The following is a 19410-nucleotide window of genomic DNA, read 5'->3' on the forward strand; positions in this document are numbered from 1 at the left end:
CAGAGGTTACTCTTTGGCCAAACACAGCCTTTCTCCCGAAGGTTCTGTCGTCATTGAACCTCAATCGACCTATCCACCTAGCACAACTTGTCCCCCCAGCAGGGGAGGACAGGTTAAGACTGCTGTGTCCTGTGCGGGCTCTGAGAACCTATGTAACTGCGACCGCAGGTATAAGACGGTCAGACCAGCTCTTCCTCTGCTATGGTGGTCCTAGGAAAGGCTGTGCTCTCTCCAAACAACGACTGTCTCATTGGGTTGTTGACGTCATCACCCACGCATATAAAGGAGGTGGTCATCCCCTGCCGTCAGGGGTGAGGTGCCACTCTACCAGGGCCGTCTCAACATCATGGGCGGCCCTGCGTGGTGTGCCCCTGGAAGACATCTGTGATGCAGCATCATGGGCATCACCAAGTACCTTCTCCAGGTTCTATCGGGTGAATGTTGCCACCCCCCATCCGATGGGTGTGGTCCTGTTGCCTGACTCTGCTGTTTCCTCTCAATGAGGTATGCATTGGAATTCTTCGTGACTTTGTTGTTATGGGTCATCCAGTGCTTGAAGCACCGCCTCTGGCGGTCAGTAAGGATGAAATAGAACGAAAGTTACGTATGTAACTACGGTTCTATGAATCCTGGATGACCGCCAGAGCGTTCCGTCACTCAGAATCCTCGTGCACTCGCGAGAAGATTCTGCAGGAACCGATCCTCTGATGTCACCGGAAGATATAGGTGACCGGGGTCATCAGGGGTCACAGGTGACTTTGTTGGTATAATACTCGACCTGCGCATGCGCGAGATGGATGCATTCAGTGCTTGAAGCACCGCCTCTGGCGGTCATCCAGGATTCATAGAACCGTAGTTACATACGTAACTTTCGGTTTACAGCTTTGAGGGGGCGGGGTTTAGACAGGGAGCAGGGCGGGGTTATGATGTTACATGCGTTTGTGTCTCTTTTAATGGCAGTGTATTAATGGCACTGTATAGATAATAACATTTGGAAAAAATGATTTGTGACATTGTCATATATTTCCACCAGTCAAAAGTTTAAGAACATTCCAATGTTTTTTTTCTTTTTTTTTCTTTTTTTTGTTTTAAGTGAAATGGATGCGGTTTAATGTCTCATTTTACTCTTAAATCAAAGCATAAAGCAAATAAACAACTGAAGTTAAAATAATAATAATAATCATGGAATCAATATGTAACCCAGAATATATTCTAAACTTTCAACTCATCACAGTAGCAATCTTTGTCTGATTTAATATGTGAACACACTTGTTACATTCTTTCTTTCTAAAATGGAAATCAAATATTTTTTAAGAGAGTTCTTCCCAATCTTACTGCAGAACTTCCCAGAAATGTTTGGCACGTGTAGGGTGGTCCACCCCATGTTTTCAAGCTTTAGTTCTGGTTTAGCTTGGACTAAAGTTCTGGGTCATTATCTTGCTGTAGGATGAAGCTCTGACCAACTATACCAGAGGATACTGTGTGCCGTTGTAAAACTTTTGACCGGTAGTGTATACATGTATACATTATCATAATTAACTGCATTTTACACTTTTTTTCTCCTGCCTCCAAATGCATGTAGTAGGAACATCTGCATTAGACTTGGATTTTATTGATCCACAAGGAAAACTGCTCGGTCACAGTAAAAAAAAAACCCTCCTGAGAATCACAAGTAAAAAGAAAATATGTGAAGATGGTTAACAATGTAAAAAAGAAAAATATTACCAAATAAAATATAAGTAAAAAAAGAAAACTATCAAGATGGATCTTATCTTAATAGACACTTCTCCATGTTATTGGAGCAGTAGGTCCTTTTTGTAAAGTATGTGTTAGAGAGCAGGAGACAGAGAAAGTGCACTGGATGATGTGTCTTTAAGTACTTAAATTAAATTCTGTATTTCCTTCCCAAACATCTGACGTGTTTTCTCAGTACTGCAGGATGGCAAATTGCTCCCGAATTCATATTCAACAGGAGCGTGTGCTCAGCAGTGTGCGGCTTGCTAAATATTGAGTGCTAAACGCTTTATTATTGGACTGCTAACTCATCTGTACCTGCCAAAGACGTAAATGTGAGCGTCAAGTGAGGGGGTGAGGGACGGGGAGTTTACAGGCTTTAGGGTTTGCTGAAGTTGCACTTGCCGTTTTAAAGTGAAGTGTCTTCCTTCAAGACATCCGGCCGAAAGGCCTCAGGTCAATGTAAAGTGGATGTTGTTAGTGGGGGTCTTTGAGACCTGTGGGGTTGAGGGGAGGGGCCTCTGTGGATCATCTCACAGGTACTTGATCGGTTTGGGATCTAGTAAATTTGGAGGCCAGGTCAACAGCTTGTACAATTTTTTTTCAAGTTGTTCCTAAACCATTTTTTTTGTGCATCCTGCTGCTGCCATCAAGGAGTGTCATTACTATGGGGTGGGGGCCCACTCTAGGTGGGTGATCTATGTCTAAGTAACATCTACAGGAATGCCAAATGCTCCCAGCAGAACACTGAATTCTCACAAGAGAATATTATAATTTATTTCTCCTGTCAGTGGTTTTAATGTTGTGGCAGATTAGTTTATCTTCACCAGCCACTTGTCTGGTTTGGCTCTCAGGCGTTTTGTGCTGGGCCCTATGGGGCAGCTATCTGGTCAGCCCTGTGCACTGAGACACTGACTCTCTGTGGGATTTGCATCATTTGCTAAAAAGTCATTTGATGACGCGTCGCTGGGATGAAGAGCAGATCTGTGGCACAGAAGGGATTATTTGTTTTGAAGGAGGCCTACTGCATTTATTTCCATTTCTGCCTCCCTGTCACTCTGTTTCTGTTTGCTTCCGCTTCTGTTTGGCTTACTTTTCTGTCTACCTTTGCTTTCCCTTTTCCTCCACGTTCATTTGTTTCCTCTTTCAGTCTCAGGCCGATACTCGCTGTTATCTGACATTTGACAGCAGCAGCACCACACTAACACCCAGCACACAGAGCTGCCATGGTCTTATCTCGGGTTTATAATTGATGGAGACAAATTCTGAGCCATAGACGGACAACGTTAGTGACACTTAAACAAGCACACGCACACACACGCACTGAATACAGAGAAGGTTTCACCTCTGTGTGTGTGTGTGTGTGTGTGTGTGTGTGTGTGTGTGTGTGTGTGTGGGCACTCGCTGACAGTCTGCATTAAGGATGAGGCCAGGTCTTGGACACACAGAGATGTGTGAGTCACACTGATTAGGCAGTCCTGCACGGTTCTGTGAAAGCAGCCTGGCCGTTGTCTAGTTTGTATGCTGTGCGTGTTTGTGTGTGTGTGTGGGTGTGTGTGTGTGTGTGTGTGATGGGCAGGTAGAGTATTAGCCCCCGAGAAGCTAGGTCCTTGTTAGCAAGCATCTGGCAGGCAGGTAGATGCAGAGTGACAGAAAAGGTTCACAGCATTCACGCACATATACAGAGATGCGCAGACAGGACACACACACACACACACACACAAGGCATTTATACTTCCATGCCCACCTTGCTCGGATGCAGAACTAAAAAACCATCAGGTGCACATAGAAATATCAATATCTCCAATCACTCACAGGTATTAAAACGCACCGGGAGCTGAATCACGTTTTCAATTTGAGTACATCGTACATTTCCACAGACAGTACATCATAATAATAGCTCACAGCGTCGCCTTATTTCCCCCGTGACTTTATGTAGTATCTGCTTTATTTGCCGTGTGTATGTATATACACACACACACACACACACACAGCCTTTGTGTATGTGTGTATATACGCAGAGACACACAAGGGCTGCATTTAAACCAAGACAAGTGAGTAAACGTGAAGCATGCAAGGAGCACAGAGAGCAGTGTAGGTGCATGCTAAAGACGCCTTAACCATCTACAGAGAGAACATTGAACATTGAACATTGACCTGACAACCCCTGCCCCCAGCTGATAACAACATAGTTATCTACTACTTTCTGGATAACATAGTTATCCAGAAAGTAGAAAAGTTTCTGATGGGCTGTACCCATAGATTATTATTATTATTATTAGTGTATTGAATTGGGACAGTGCACATTAATCAACATTGATGCGTTAGTCATCAGTGTAAATGCGCCGTAGTCCTGAGGCAACTACACAACACAGACACAGAAGACCTTAAAAGGACAATCATACAATAGACAATTTACAGAACCAGACACAGACAGACAATGTCAAAAGAAACCAAAAAAGACACAGACAGAACATTAATGGAGCAACAACCCTCGAGACTGTCGTCAGATTAGGAAAACTATTCAGGCTACACGAGTGCATGTCTGATTTATTTTTAACCAGTGCTTGAGATTTTTTTAGTTGTCGCAGTTTCGGATAAGTGGTGGTAGCTTGTTCCAGGGATGTGTTCCTCTTGCAGATAAAGACCATTTGGGAGAATTTAGTTCTACACCTCGGTACGTTACAGTCACCTCTAGTTAGAGCTTCTTCGTCCTTCAGTGTTTTTTGTTCCTGGATGAATTGATTCAGTGGTGGTGGTGTTGGGGCGGAGCATTTAAAACTTCGAAAATGAGACAGGTAGCTGTCTAGATCAATAGATCAAATGTCTAGATTACTTTTTACAATAATGAAAATGAAGAGGTCGAAGAAGTTCCTGTTTAAAATTCAACTTCCCACCAGTCTTTTAGAACTGGAGAAGCTACTCAGATGAGTAGCAAGACATCTTCTCAAAACAAATCCGCAAGTACAGTTTGCTTATTTTTAACGCTTTTTGGATGCATGCAGCTCCAAATAAATGTGTCCTCAATGAGAACAGTCACAACTGTTGTGGAGGCACAAGAGAGGTGGTGTATTTGGCAAAAAAAACTTCATTATGACAAAAATATAGCATTTTTGTCCTCAGACTATTCATAATTCCTTTGATTTCCATTTGGAGGGGTGAAAAATGAATGGCCTGACAGTTTGCCACCATCACTAAATGGTTGCAAAATCACCAATCAATGGCATGATTTAGGGTAAAGGGAAGCAAACAGGGTGTAGTTTTAGAGTTTGTCTGGTTGTGCGCGTCAGCGTTCGCCTTTGTGCCCTCATGCGATGCGTGCACTGCAGCGCTAATTTTGTGCCTTTGACGGAACGCAACAGTGGAACCAGATATTCACACATTACTTGGCTCGTGACACCACGCCATCTGTGCCCATTAGAAGCTGTGACATTCCTCCCGGAGGCCTCGCAGGAGGCAAGGGGGGTGACCCAGCCAAGTTTCAGCTGAGTGTGAAGCCTTCTTTTGGAGCTCAGCCTGACTGTCAGTCCCCTGTCTGTCACTGGGTACCCAGGGCCCCCAAAAACAGGAACGACGATGAAGGATTCACGAGTTTGCAAAGCAGGAACGGAGGAACTTATTTGACTCTTGCTAAGAGAACTGAATGCCCTGTACTCGGTTGCTTTGCTCAGATAAAGAAATAATTTTGATGCTTTTAGTGTGGCGTGTGTCCGCAAATCAGTCCCACCATGTGGGTTACAGAGTCAAAAATATACATTTGTGCAAAGATCTGTGACTAGTTGGGTCGATTTTTGTTGTTGTAGTTGTACAACATGGAATTCCATAGTAATGTGTATACAAGTAACATACACTATCAGATATAACTCTATGACCACCTTCCTAATATTGTGTAGGTCTCCCTTGCGCCTCCAAAATTTTTGTGGCTCATCAGAGAATGGACATGGACCTTCTGAGGGTGTCCTGTGGTGTCCGGAAACACAATGTTGTAAGTGGGGGTCTTTGAGTCCAATGGGTTGACGTCCTATCTGTGGATCAGACTTGTTCCAGGGCATCCCACAGACTTGTTCCATTTGGGATCGAGGGAGTTTGGAGGCCAGGTCAACACCTTGTGCTGTTTTTCATGCTTTTTTAAGTTGTTCTTAAACCTTTTTTTGTGTTTGTGTCAGGCTGCCTCCTCCTGGAGGTGTCCTTGTCATGGGGTGGGGGTGCCTTGTCTCTTGTCTGGTGTAGGTAACATCCACATTAATGCCAGGTCCAAAAGTTTCCAAGCAGTACACTGAATTGTCACAAGATGGTCAATGTTATTTACTTCTACTGTTCATGGTCATAATGTTATGCCTAATCGGTGTATGAGCGCTAAACCCGGTACCCAAAGTGGCAAGACACAAAACCAAAACAGTTACTTGAAAGACATTAAAATGCTCTATACAGTTGCAGGATAAGGCGACAAATGCAATATAAGGCCTTGTATATAAGTTTTTTGTTTTTTGTAATGTTCATGTCTCTATTAGTCTTACAAGCTTTTTACATCACCTAAAAATGGGTGACTTTGCTATCCTTTTTAATGCAAGTTCATAATAATAGGTGCCAGAAAATGGCAAACAACATCTGACGCTGGATTACTCTGTCAGAGCCCGGAGTTAACAAACCAAAAAGGCAGACACAAGCAAACCAATACCACTGCTCAGTCAGTTACATAACTACAAACCTGTGCGGCGAATCACGGTTCCATGCACACACTGTTCTGATTTACTATGTGAGGCATGCAGCTCATTTCCTTTGGTTTTATTGCGGCGCTGTTGCTTTAGGGTATTATTAACATTATTGTTGTTATTATTTGGTTCCACATCTGTCTCTGTTTTGGTCCAGAGCTCGTTCCAATTTCACAGCTCCTTACAGAATTTTAATGCGAGTGGCCACAGAGGAAAACGGAACTCCCAACACAGGCAGGCAGTTTAACCCATGTTCTGTCCGTTAAGCTAGGCCACGAATAAAGACCCCGGGCCACCTGCTGCTCAGTTTGCTGCAGTGCAGGTCAACAGGTACATCTGATGCTGATTCCACGGGCACGTCAGATTCCTGCGGTTCGGAGCGGGTTGCTAACACGTAGCGGGGGTTTTCCGAGGTAACTAATTCAACGTCAGTCAGCATGAGGTCTCCCGAGGTCAGGGAGGGAAAGCTTTAAGTGGCTGTGACAGTGGGTTTAGATTGGAGTTGTTGTCTAGAGCAGAGGAATAAATGGATTTAAATGATTGTTTAACAATGCTTTAATGGTGGCGGTACCATTGGTATGCCAAAAGCTAGATCCACTAATGGCTGTTACATTAATCAAGGCTGGATTAATCTGGCAATATAGCATTGTTTGTGGGGGCCTTTGGGTCATATGTAGGGTTAAAAGGAGTGGAAAATATCTGGTAAATTTCTGGAAAATTTCCATGGAAATTTGAATTTTGGGAATTTGTGTAAAGTTAATGCCCAATGGAATTTATGGACATTAATGTGAATTAACGGGAAATTACTGGGAACATATATAAGTCCTATACCAACATAAATATAAACTCAGTTCTCAGTACTCTCAGTACTCTAGTCTCAGATTGACTCAGATTTAATTGTAAGTATAGAACTTTATGAAGTCCTTTGGCTCAAATGTGTTGCTTCAATACTGCATCTGTATTGTGGGCTCAGAAAAGTTGTTCAGAATTCTAGAAATCATTGTGCATGTGATGGAGGGTTGCACAGTGCATGTAGGGGGTGTGACCTCAGTAGCTCTGCAGGAAGTAGTGTGCTATGTCACCACTGTGATGGAGGATTATGCATGAATACATTGTTCTACCAACTATATTTAAGTCCCCAACCTTAAACTTTGATCATTCCTAGTTTATTTCTGTTAATGGAAAGTTTCTGTGGCTTATGTGGATCATTCTTGTACCAGTGAATGCCACAGATACTTGATCCATTTGGGATCTAGTGAATTTGAGGTCAGGTCAAAACCGATTTTTGTGTGCGGATCTGTGTTAGGCTGCGTCCTGCTGGAGATATCTGCTGCCATCAAGGAGTGGGGGTGCCTGGTCTGGTCTAGATGGGTGGTACATGTCTAAGTGACATACACATCAATGCCAGGTCCAAAAGTTTCCCAGCAGAACACTGGACTGTCACAAGATGGTCAATGTCATTTACACTCCTGTCAGTGAGAAAGTCCACATACATTTGTTTTTAATCAAAAAGAAAAGGTGTGTTGGAGTAGTATCCTGTGTGTGGGAGTACTGACTGGTTTCAGGGGCAAAGTACTATAATGATTCCCCTAAGTGCAGTCTGCTGTGTGCTCGGCTCCAGGCAACGAGATACACCATATGCAGAGAGTGGGAGGAAAGGTGGGTCAACAGGGGCCCACGGCTTTTGTCCAAGAGTTGAAATGACTTAACATAAAATTTTGAAAGTGGATTAATTGTTTAATTAATATAAGACTCTCAAGTGTTTGGATTTCGTGCTGCCATGTGTTTGACGCAGCTGTAAATTGAACCGTTGGTTGTGCAATACGATCAATGCGACGTTATTCCAAAGCGACAGTTTATGGAGATTAATCAACTAATTGGAAAATGCGGATGAGAGAACTAATAATAAGTAGTAACTGTTTCACACACATTCACTGGTGTACTTAGGGGCTTAGCGGCCGGCTTTCCACAACAGTCAAATAACAATGCATAAGGAGAGAGCTGTCTTGAGAGCTACAAATTACCAGGCAGGTTCTGGCATCTGAAAGGTTTGAAATGGAAAATTATAGTTTTTCAGTCCTCCAAGTTCTATTGCAGGGTTGGTGAGTTAGAATGCCATTCTACTGTACCACAACATAACGGCGTGACACTATTACCTTTAACCTTGTCAAAATGACATACGCAAACTTTTGTTACATTCTGATTTAATCCACACAATAATCAGAATGTGTTTTAAAGCACGGCAAAGGTCCAGGGCTGCACGCTGACATTCTGGATTTAAATTATACAGCTTTTCATAACAGGCGAAGCTTCTTCTTGGCCTTATGTTTTGGAGTTCTGTGTGCATACATGGGCATATAGTAGCGGGTGGTGACATTTTCACCAGTAAATAAACATGAGCTGGTTGGTTGATTTCTATTCTTGACTGAGCTGCAGAAAAAAATAAATAAATAAAATACCATTTTGGCATTTTGTGTTTTCCACCATGAAAATGGATTTTTGCTGCTTCAGAGCCCATCAACAGCCTCACAGGTGTTTTAAGTTATTACGGACTCAATAGCTTTTCCGGTTCAGATTGCTTGAGGCCACACGAGAGACGTGTAGCTGTTAAATCTGTGTAGTATTCATACTAACAAAAGCAAAGGTTACTCCTACGGCCTTGATGGAATTGGAGGCCTTACCCACACACGCCTAAAAAAGAAGGTGTCTTGATCACTTTTTGTTTTTTTTTCGCTCTAGTAAGTTTAAATGGCGTATGCCGATCAGCCACATCAATAAAACCACTAATAGGAGAATTGAAAACTTTTGGACCCACCCACCTAGAGCTGACCAGGCACCCACCCAGGCACAAAAATGGTTTAGGAACCACTCAAGAAACCCGGGGACTTGAATTCGCTAGATCCCAAACTGATCAAGTATCTACAGAATGCACTGGAACGAGTCTGTCCCACAGAGATCCCTCCCCAAAACCCATAGGACCCAAAAAACTCCTAATAAAACTCGCCAAACACCACAGGGCACCCTCAGAAGGCCTATGCCCGATCGGCGTGATTTGTATCGTCTCTTGGTGCACTATAGTGGCTCAAACTCTTGCATATTTCTGTATATCTTTCCATTCTGTTCCGTTGTCTTCCGCTTATCTGGGGTCCGGGTCACAGGAGCAGCAGCTTCAGCGGGGAGGTCCAGACGGCCCTCTCCCTGGCCACTTCCACCAGTTCCTGCGTAGGAACCACCAGGTGCTCTCAGGCCAGACGGGAGATAAATCTATCTATCATGTCCTAGGCCAACCCCCGAGGCCTCCTTTTGGTGGGACATGCCCACACCTGAGGCGTCAGGAGGTGTCCGGTAGGCATTGTTGCCAAATGCCCAAACCACCTCAACTAACTCAACGTGGAGGAGCAGCGGTTCTACTCCGCTTGTATCTGCGAACTTGTTCTGACGGTCATTACCCAAAGTTGCTGACCGTAGGTGAGGGTTGGAACGTAGATTGACCGGTAAAATGAGCGCTTCGTTTTTCGGCTTAGCTCTCTCTTCACCTCGACAGACTACCCACATCACTGCAAGCGCCGCTCCGGTCCGTCTATCGATCTCCCGCTACATCCTACCCTCACTCTTCAACAAGATCCCGAGATACTTGAACTCCTCCACTTGAGGCAGGACCTCCTTCCTTCCCCAGTCCACCCATGCTGCTCTTCATCCCAGCCGCTGTATACCTCATTAATGACATACTATTTAGCGAGATATTAAATTCTCGTCAAATCTCATCAAATTAATATATGAAGAATATTTAATATCAGAAAGGTTTAAAACATCTTTAGAACATTTTACCAAACAGACATACAGCACTGAACTGTTGTCTTCGTAAAATGTTGCTGATTTACAGCTAAATCTCAAGCATTTACAAGACATTTCTTAAATTCTAATCCAGTTTAGTAAATAAGTGCAGTTAATCCTAACTGCTAAGTAATATATGGATCACTGATCCCTTGAAGCTGCAGCTATTAAGGCAGTAAAAGCAGATCAGTGCAGAGGTTCAGCCAGATATTCACTAATTGCCGGGCCTGCAGTTGGATCCAAAACTCCTCCTTTTCACATGTCCTGGGGAAAGAATTTAACCCCACATTACTCCACATGGTGAGGTCAGTGTCTTGTACTGTTGCTCACTGCGATACAATTTAGATACAGATCAGAGCCTAAACAAATTCAAATCTGTAAATAGAAAGTAAGTACAGTACAGTACAGCTCCAACGGCTCAGTGTCCTGTAGTCTTCCTGATAACATTCGGAAGACTCGTAGAGGAGTTCACTGATAAATGCTGGAGCTCTGCCATATCAGTCCTTGTTGGTAATTAAAGAAAAGCAATCTTAAAATCAATTCAAAATGTACCCGGAGCCAGTTCTGAGGATTAAATAGGAGCAGTACAAGCTGCCGGCTACTGATCTCTAGTTAAAGGTCTGGTGGCGGAAGATTGAATTAAGGTAAAGATCATTTAAAGATGGCCCGAACCAGCTCGAAATAAACTGCAGCAATAAAAAAGTAAGTGGGGAAATTGGATTGAAGATTTGAGTTTTTTTTTTTTTTTTTCTTTTACTACCGCTCTGCACCGGATGACTGAATCTGTTTTCTGGTTGGAGCGCGGGGGCCTCTGAGAGTTAAGCGGTGAGGTTGCAGAGTGGAAGCCCACTCATTGCACTTCCCTCCACTGCTGCAGTGGAAACCATCTGTGCAGGATGAGACTGGTGGGTGGCTGCGCATTTCATTGGTAAGGGAGGAGTGTTTTTCTTTTTCCCACGGACGGGAGAACACAGAATCACCCATCCCGTCGACTGAGTCACTGCCATCACTCAGACGCCCCATCGATGTTTGACAGATTACAGTCATTTTGTGCAATGGCCATTTTTTTGCATTTAGTTCTTGTTTGAAATGAGAATGACTTCTGATACACACAGCCCACATGCACTGAGCACATCTGAGCTTGAGATTATATGGATTTGCAGTTTGACAAAATTGATGGCGTTGTGCTGTTAGACGCCTAAATCGACCAAATCAGCAATTGGTCACTGCATTTACAACATGCTGCTTCATTCTCATAGATTTCTCCCACATCTGTCTCATCCCCGAACATCTGCACAGTTAAAGTGTTTACCCCCCCCTCATTCATGGAGCTGATTAACGTCTGATTCCACAGCACGAGTGGCAGCGCTGAGCCTTTTTCGGGAAGATTTTGTGTCGCCTTGAAAAGCCGCGAGCGAACTAACGGGACGTAACACCTCATAATCTCTGACTCTATTTCAGCCCGGTTCACTTTGACATGATTTACTGGCATGGAAGTAATGTATGGCGCTGGCGAGACTTCATGGCGTGTGATGAGAATTTGCGCAGCGTGTCCCCGTTTCCAGATTTGTTTCTGTGCATTTTCACTTGCGCCCGCGTGCGAAATCACTGACTGTGTCTGTATTTAATGGCTATCAGAGTAAAGACTGAGGGTTCACTGGAGAGGGACGGAGGGCGAGAATCGGTGTTTGTGTGAAATTGAGACCATTTTTGTTTGTGTGTGTGTGTGTGTTTATGACAGCGGGGGCAGGGAGCCGAAATCCCATTAACAGAATTGGTTTGTGGATGGAATATGAGATAGTTTTTTAAAGGCCTCTTTATCGAGTCAAGCCGGGCAATTACCATCTCCCCCCCCTCCTTGAAATTGCCTCCCAACATCCTTCCACCCTTTGCCTCTCTCTTCCCCATTCCTATGTATCTCCCTCCACCACCTTCCCTCCCCGCTTCTTCATTATTTTCCAGTTAAATCATTATCTTCTCGCTCATCTCTTCATACCTCCATCATTCTCCTCTTTTGAACCTCTTTCACCCCCCACTCTCCTCACATTACTCTTATTCTCTCCCATCAGCCCCTCCTGTTCTCCACTTTGGGCATTTCTCTCTACCCGAACTTAGGCCTTAATTTAATTTTCTGCGCCATTAATACTAAGCTAAGGCCTTATCGGCCTGATTTGCGGTGCACTCCGAGAGAAGAAGGCAAGTCTTATTTCAGGGACCGTTCCTTAAATCAAAATGGAGGCTCAGCCGGCTGATGTGAGGAGAAGCTGATGGATGGTGGCAGAGACAAAAAAAATAAATAAAAAAAAATCTGTAAATATAAGCATGGCCCAAAGGAAAAGACACACATTTTATCATGCGCACACACACACAAGCTGACGCTGCCAAGCAAGGTTCTGGCTGAAGGGAGCGCTGGTAATTGGCAGTGGAGGGTGCAGCCTCCATCCTTCCATGAAACTCCTAACTGCAGCCTGTCCATTTAAAAAAAAAAAAAAAAAAAGCCTCTCTCCGGCTGAGATCCTGTCTCAGGGCAGCTGCATTAATTGAAACTATGATTGAGACACTCGCAGCCGATATCAAACAGGCGCAGTTAATTTCTGGTGGTAGCGAGGTGGATTGCTACATGCTTTGGAGTACGATTAGATAAATTTAAAAAAAGTTCCGAGTACGTGTTTTAGTGTTTAGTCGTCCAAACTGAGCTTCCCCCATCGGGAAAGATCCAGTGTGCTGCAACAATACTTTGCAGAAGAGTTAAAGTGCAGCTGGTAGCGTCTACAAAAACTGGGGCTACTAAGACTTACTGGTTTGCTCTCATGATACACATACTCACTAATGTACACCACTGATCAGCCACAACATTAAAACCACTTACAGGAGAAGTAAATATTATTGACCATCCTGTGACAACACAATATTCTGCTGGGAAATGTGTGCAACTGGCATTTGTGTGGATGTTACTTAGACATGTGCCGCCCACCTAGACCAGACCAGACACCCCCACCCCATAGCAATGACACTCCAGATAAACCTGCAGGATGCAGCCTGTTGTGTTGCCAGACACCATCCTCAGCATCCTCAGAAGGCCCATGTCCATTCCTTGATGGGTCACGACTGTTTTGGAGGCACCACGGAGACCTACACAATATCTGGAAGGTGGTCAAGTAGCGATTGCTACAACATGCTATTTGTAGAGGAAATGAAATTTGCAGTAGTATTTCCCAGGAGAGTAAGTGTGGTAAAAAACACACTATTCATTGAGGGGGGTTATTACAGCAACTGAGGGAACAGAAAATGGATCCAATGCTGCGTTTTTCTATGTAACTTGTGTGCACATTGTGACTGACATTGTGTCTCTAGGTCATAGGTCTTCAACAGGGGGTATGCGACCGCTTAGGGGGCGTGCCACGGAGGTACTGCTGGGGGGGGGGGTCATTGGTTGATTAGACATATCATTTTATTTATATTTTCCTCACATGATTCCAACATATTTCAGTAAAGGGATCAATGAAGGCAGAAGACGTTATCCATCAGTCAGCACTTCACTTATTCAGCGATACAGGAGCTGTCTCAACAGCACCATTTCAAACAGAGCGATCTGTCAATCCAAGCCTCCTGTACACAGTAGAATCCAGCCTGCACACATTTTACTGTGGACTCACTACACTGACACTTTTGCTGCTAGACCGGTTGCAGCACACTTGGCTCTTGCCACCTTGCCCCACTGGACAGCTCATCTGAGACCTTGCTTTCACAGACTAATACCACAGAACAGCCCTGTTGACTTGTGAACCGTCTTCTGTTCACACAAAGAGCAGGTGTCACATTGTAACGCGGTATGTTTTCTGTAGGGGAGATGTGTGCTGGAGTGACGCTCTGCTGCTGCTGCTGCTGCTCTTTGAAGCTGCGCCGCTGACGTCCTGTTGTTAATGTTGCAGAGGCTCCGGTCCACAGCAGCTGCCTTGTCCGCTGTAACTTCATGTGTTTTTCCCGTGGGGGAATCCGCGCCTCTGACAGATTCAAATTGAGCTTATACTTTAACATCATCGTCAGCAATAAATGATGAGTCGGACCGCGAGACACAATTATACATGACTGCGCAGCAAAAGGTTGAATAATGAATGAACGAACTCTCAGTAACACAGTTGGGCCTTTTCACACTGCGTTTCAGTTGACGCCCACTGGGATAAAAGAGTGGGAGGGTTTCAGAGCACGAGGTTTAGCAGCCGACGGTGGAAAAAAGCTACTACAGGCGTTTGATCTAGGGCCAGCAGGCTACATGTGGCTCAAGAGATAACCGTCTAAACCTTCAATCATCTTCTGCCAGCACCAGATGCCACAATACAGGTAAATACTGACTGGAATCAGCTGTGTAATTGAATGGCGAACAGACTGCAAACGTGCGTGATGCAAAGTTTAGAATGAGTCGTAATCTTCGACTGTTTGATTTCCCAACGTGTTTGATATGGCTCCCCTTCTGGTATCCATTAGGGTTCTGCAATCGCCAGTAATGTCGATACACTCTGAAACCCATTGTTTTCTCTGCAGAGGTTTCTCGTGCTTCACATGCTTCACATTCACCCACAGAAATCCCCCTGTTCTCCCCGACCTGCCGACCTGCTTATTGAGTGAGCGGCAGTGAACTGCTCACTTGTGGGCTGCCTCTCCCACTTGCGCTTCTTGGACACATGTGCTCTGACACGTTCGAGGTGCTATTAATCAGCCGGATGTGATTTGTTCACGTTCCTAAGTAGAAGGAGGTGTGGAAGCAGAGAGTACCGGGATGTGCTGCTCCTGGCTAAGAAGGTTATTGTGTTTACTGAAGTCTATTTGCACCACTGATGGGCTGGAACTGATGAAACAGTTAATAAACTGCCCTTAGCGTCGCAGTTCATTTCGATGTATCGTGTGTTTTGGGACCAGCTGAGAAGAATTCAACATCCTGTCTGTGTTGTCCATGTGAGTCGTCCATCCGATAATCCAGGAAACGGTCTCCTACTACCTGTCTGTTATTTCATACCCAGTCTAGCCTTGACAAGAAGTTGGTGCTCAGCTGAGTTTAACAGCAGAGCAGAGCAGACAGCCAAGTGTTTTGCATCATGCTCCTGTCCAGGGAATGGACGCATACGCTTTCTCAGAATTATCCTGCTTTACCTTTGCCCAGATCCACATGAGGAACCTTCTCAGCTCAGATGCATTCATCTGCCTTTACACATGGAATAGTTCAGCACATTTCAACTGATAGCTACCGTAACTTTCTGAACGGTTTACTTACGCTGATTGGGGTTGGTAATACATCTTCCAAATATTGTGTAGGTCTCCCTGTCAGTGGTTTTAATGTTGTGGCTGATCGGTGTATGTTAAAAAAATATACAGTTAAAGTTATGTACATACAACCGTCACGATTACCAATCCATTCTCATAGTCTCGGTTACTTTGAAACGCCTGTAATATACACAACTGTGTTCATTAGGTGAAAGAGTTTCTTTAGCTTTTACATATTAAACAACATCTGCTACGTTCGAGCTGCCAAACGAGGTCCCATCAGACTGATTAAGCTAATCGTCACCAGGTAGGGTGTTAAATATGTTGTGTCCGGTGACATTCGTGTGCTGGGCAAACAGTAGTGATGTGTTAAATGTCAATGAACAATGAATCGAACAAGTGGAGGCCTGTGGAGGATAAAAGTCACAAATGTAACCTGGGATCTTTGAACTCAAGTAAAACTTGTTTCGAGGAAGGATTATATGTTTACAGGCAAGAGTGATGATGGGAGGGATAGGTGTGGCTTGTTGGAGAGAGCTGAACGAAGAGGTGGGACCGACTCTCGGCCTACGACGCATATTATTTTAATATTACTTATTTCTCCAAGGTATCCGGGAACTTAGACGTATAAAAACTAAGCATCATATTTCAACAGGAAGTAGTAGTTTTTTTAAAAAAAACAATGTCCTCATATGTGGACACTGGGATTATTACATTATTTATATTATAATAACATTACTAATATGTAACAAAATCTAACACTGTTTATTTTAATACCTGAACCTGGCTGAGCAAAACCAGAATTGCGAACAATGAAGTCCGAACGTCCTCAAACGAGTACTGGGCCGATGACCAAGTCCGATGTTTTTACTGACCAGTGTATTAACCATTTGCTACCACTAGATGGCAGACTAAAGTGTCCACTAACGAGGACAACGGGGTTAAATGAAGCAGAATAAGCTTCGACATTACACAGTGGGCTCATAGTGATTCTTAAACAAACCAAAGTTTCTGGGAGCCTGTTATCTAAGGTCTTTAAATGGCAGTGTAGTGGTTCCTAGCTGCGCTGGTGCCTAATTAGCTGAACATCATTTTACTCCTCGAGTGTGGAAAATTCATATAGATGACCGTCGGCATGTTTGACAGGAGCGACTGAGCAGATGGAAGCGCGGACAGAATGATGGAGTGAAGGGACAAGGTCGAAAATAAAGAGGAGACAAAAAGATGGACAAGGTGAGGGGGAGGAGGGGGCGGCGATGACAGAGACTGATTAGAGGACAAAAAGAGACAAATAGAGGCGAGGAGGAGAGAAACCGCAAACCTCCTGTCCTGCTGCGGTGTCTGTAGATGAAGGGACATCACTTTAAAGATGATGGAGTGGATGAAACAAAAAAAGACGGGGGTGGTGGAGAAAAAAAAAAAGGCAATGCTGACCCTCAGGTAAAGCACGCACACGCGCTATATATATGGAGACATTCTTGCACAAATCTTTGCAGAACCCATTACAGCAGTAAACCAAACGACACTGACGTAAAAGCACAGGAAACCTCCTTATATCTGCTTTAAAGGCACATATTCCGCTACTCTTGTATTAAATATGATTTAAAGCTAAATTATTCAGAATCACCACATGCTTCAAATGTGTTTCTTGGTTTTCAGAAATGTCCGTTTAGTTTATGTATATTTGTTGACGTGCCTAAGCTCAGCTATGACAAATACAGTTCATTCTGTTCGCACCTTCTTGTTTGTCGCTTCCTTGCATTGGCCAAATTGATGCTGTTGCCCCAGGGATACGGGCACCAGGCTCACTCACGTTTTCCTTTAATTAACACCACGCTCCGCTCTACCTCCACCAGTTACAAGGAAATTTTGGATTGTTTTATACACTCTACTTACTTATACATTTTTTTAACAACTCTCACAGCCCTACGGTACCGCCTTACGGAGCGGTTGTCATGGCAACTGGCACCTGCCATATGTCACATCCTGTCTCTAAAGCATCAAATAACTAAGTAAAGCAAAACTTAAGAATGGACACATGAAAATGCATCAACATTATGTTGACCTCTTATCATTCCAGCCATGGCGTTGAATGCTGTTCATGAACATTTTAGAGCTCATCCATGGTCTTGGTCTCTTTTGAAAACAAAGACTCTGTTCGGTTGGGAAATTGTTCGTTGGTTACGCCTGATTTTCTTTGTCTTGAAAAAAACTAAATAAAGGGGTTAGTTGTGTCCACTGTGTCGTTTGAATCCGATAATGAATTTTACCAATGAAATCATATTGCATGCAGCATTTACCCAAACACAACTCGTGCACAGAGCTCTGATTGGTTCAGAAAGCTGCTGCTGTCCCATATACGACCCAGCAGAATGTTAAAGGGTTAACTACTAAATTGCATAATCCAATCCAGTATTTGAAGTATATCTTTCTGTCTGAATTTGGTCCAAGGTCCATCCACTAACATAGAAGGGGTGGAGCTTATGACCTATACTGAAGCCAGCCACCAGGGGGAGAACTATTTGCTTTTGCTTCACTCTTGATGTTGCTGTTCCGTCATCTATCTTTATATACGCTATGGTAAATATTGACTTTGCTTTTATTGTAGCTTTTCTACTTCTGTTTATGTTCTTGTTTCGTTTTTTTGTGCCATCTGCATTTACTGCTTTTGTTTTCTCAAAGACTGGAATTGCATATCTCTCTAATGCTAGTTTCAAATGTTCTGTTTGTTTTTGAATTTTGCACAAAGGGTTTTTATAGATGTAGAGTTTAAATCACTTTAGGATCAAGTCTCTAAATAGTTGGAGCCCTCTCTAGAGCCATTTCCAGGCGGCATAATGAATCACTTTCTTGGTTAACAGCTGCATTTATAATACTCGTGAGAATGCAACATCGGGCATCCTCGTCGGCTAACGAGAGATTTGTGACTTCGCCTCTAAGCCACTTAGCAAATGTTATTTCTGGTAAAGACTCTATGCCAATTATACCATTAAAGAAAGATATTAGTGCGATTAAATACGGGGCAAGGAGAGCGTTGATTGTCTGAGCCGAGCCGAGAGACGGATCAGACCGGAGAAGGGATGAAGAGAAGCGAGGTTGGAGAGGGATCGAGAAGTGAGATAAATCCTGTTAAGGTAGTATTAATGTTCTTAAGCATACTGATAGCTGCTGTGTGTGTCTGTGCTGTGCAGCAGTGCTATAGGCTCATTAGGCTGCAGGGGAGAATGGCTAAAAGGATTAGACCGACATGGATTATTCACGCATGAAATACCAAGGAGGTATAGAGGGATAGAGAAAAGAAGAGAGAGAGAGGCCGAGTATTGAAGAAAAGTTTAAAAAAAAAAATGTATGTCGAGGAATATGAAAAGAAGAAACGGCAGAGACAGGGATGAGGATGAGGAAGAGAGCTCAGGAAGGGCAGCACCAATGGAACAGACGGACAGAACATGAGGTCGGAGATTTAAGATGGAGCTCGAGATTGAGAAATCTGCCGGGTGTAACGGAATGAGGGAGAGGCAGAGATGGAGAGCGGTAGAAAGGGAGACGAGGGGATGACAGGTTGGGATAAAAAAACTCGAACGGAGAGATGAGGCGGGAGATGGGAGCAAAACCGGCGGGAGGGAGAGGTGGAGATGAGAAAATCAGATGCAAATTAAGAAAGAGTAAATGAGTGATGGGCGAGCATGAATAGAGATAAAGGATTAGGGAAAGTGGCAACGGTGCTCTCAAGTGTATTTCAGCTCATTTTTAAACAAAGAAAACCAAAGAGGCCAGTGTAATCGAGGTGATCAGGCAACGTCCCACCAACGTGCTGCTGGCCCACGCTTTGTAATACGGCTGCAAATTGTCCAGATCCTTCTCACTGACTACA

The 19410-nt window shown here is 43.9% G+C and overlaps 1 protein-coding gene across 1 annotated transcript in view; it reads left to right on the plus strand.

The window, feature by feature from the left end:
* The window catches only part of LOC125004104 (protein phosphatase 1 regulatory subunit 29-like), a 246391-nt gene that overhangs the window by 34723 nt on the left and 192258 nt on the right, over positions 1-19410 (plus strand). The gene's annotated exons all lie outside the window — the stretch shown is intronic.

The sequence above is a fragment of the Mugil cephalus genome, chromosome 2 (genome assembly GCF_022458985.1).
Source record: "Mugil cephalus isolate CIBA_MC_2020 chromosome 2, CIBA_Mcephalus_1.1, whole genome shotgun sequence".
Classification (NCBI taxonomy): domain Eukaryota; kingdom Metazoa; phylum Chordata; class Actinopteri; order Mugiliformes; family Mugilidae; genus Mugil; species Mugil cephalus.